A 1,975-nucleotide genomic window follows, 5' to 3' on the forward strand; every position below is an offset into this window, starting at 1 on the left:
TGAAAGCAACACGCGGCGAGGGACTTAGCCGCGCGCCCAGCCCCGCGTGGCGAAAGCAACACGCGGCGAGGGACTTAGCCGCGCGCCCAGCCCCGCGGGGCGAAAGCAACACGCGGCGAGGGACTTAGCCGCGCGCCCAGCCCCGTGAAGCGAAAGCAACACGCGGCGAGGGACTTGGCCGCGGAGCGCCTGTCGGCCCCGTCGGCGAAAGCAACACGCGGCGAGAAAGCAACACGCCGCGAGGGACTTAGAAAATTTTCGGCTCGGTCGGGTCCGGAGGTAAACCTGGCCGATCTACGCTTCCCCGCTAAAGCCCTTAATGTTACGTCGATTCGCGTGCCCGCACGTTATTTGGCCTACCCGAGTGTCCCCAGTACGCACCCCCGTAGTACCGTACGCCTCGATAGCGGAGAATTTTTGGACGTCCGGAGGTAAACGCGGCGAAAGCAACACGCCGCGCGAAAGCAACACGCCGCGCGAGACTTAGTAAAATTTTCGGGTCGGGTCCGGAGGTAAACCTGGCCGATCGACGCTTCGCATCCCCGCTGGCGCCCTTAATATTACGTCGATTTGCGTACCCGCACGTCTATTCGGCCACCCGAGTGCCCCCGTGCACCCCCGTCGTCCGTTCGCCACGATAGCGGAAAATTTTCGGCGCCGGAGGTAAACGCGGCGAAAGCAACACGTCGCGCGAAAGCAACACGCCGCGCGGGACTTAGAAAATTTTCGGGTCGGGTCCGGAGGTAAACCTGGCCGATCGACGCTTCGTTCCCCGCTGGCACCCTTAATATTACGTCGATTCGCGTGCCCGCACGTCTATTCGGCCACCCGAGTGCCCCCGTGCACCCCCGTCGACCGTTGGCCTCGATAGCGGAAAATTTTTGGCGCCGGAGGTAAACGCGGCGAAAGCAAACGCCGCGCGAAAGCAACACGCCGCGCGGGACTTAGAAAATTTTCAGGTCGGGTCCGGAGGTAAACCTGGCCGATCGACGCTTCGCTTCCCCGCTAGCGCCTTAATATTACGTCGATTCGCGTGCCCGCACGTCTATTCGGCCACCCGAGTGCCCCCGTGCACTCCCGTCGTCCGTTCGCCTCGATAGCGGAGAATTTTCGGCGCCGGAGGTCGCGGCGAAAGCAACACGCCGCGCGAAAGCAACACGCCGCGCGGGACTTAGAAAATTTTCGGCTCGGTCGGGTCCGGAGGTAAACCTGGCCGATCGACGCTTCCCCGCTAGCCCCCTTAATATTACGTCGATTCGTCGTGCCCGCAAGTCTATTCGGTCACCCGAGTAACTCCGTGCACTCCCGTCGTCCGTTCGCCTCGATAGCGGAGAATTTTCGGCGCCGGAGGTAATCGCGGCGAAAGCAACACGCCGCGCGAAAGCAACACGCCGCGCGGGACTTAGAAAATTTTCGGCTCGGTCGGGTCCGGAGGTAAACCTGGCCGATCTACGCTTCCCCGCTAAAGCCCTTAATGTTACGTCGATTCGCGTGCCCGCACGTTTATTCGGCCACCCTAGTGCCCCCGTGCACCCCCGTCGTCCGTTCGCCTCGATAGCGGAGAATTTTCGGCGCCGGAGGTAATCGCGGCGAAAGCAACACGCCGCGCGGGACTTAGAAAATTTTCGGCTCGGTCGGGTCCGGAGGTAAACCTGGCCGATCGACGCTTCCCCGCTAGCGCCCTTAATATTACGTCGATTCGCGTGCCCGCACGTCTATTCGGCCACCCGAGTGCCCCCGTGCACCCCCGTCGTCCGTTCGCCTCGATAGCGGAGAATTTTCGGCGCCGGAGGTAAACGCGGCGAAAGCAACACGCCGCGCGAAAGCAACACGCCGCGCGGGACTTAGAAAATTTTCGGGTCGGGTCCGGAGGTAACCTGGCCGATCGACACAGCGCTTCCCGATAGCGTCCTTAATATTACGTCGATTCGCGTGCCCGCACGTCTAACTGAGTCGACAAGGCACACAGGGGATA

Source organism: Wasmannia auropunctata, unplaced genomic scaffold (assembly GCF_000956235.1).
Source record: "Wasmannia auropunctata unplaced genomic scaffold, wasmannia.A_1.0 LD336101.1, whole genome shotgun sequence".
Taxonomy (NCBI): domain Eukaryota; kingdom Metazoa; phylum Arthropoda; class Insecta; order Hymenoptera; family Formicidae; genus Wasmannia; species Wasmannia auropunctata.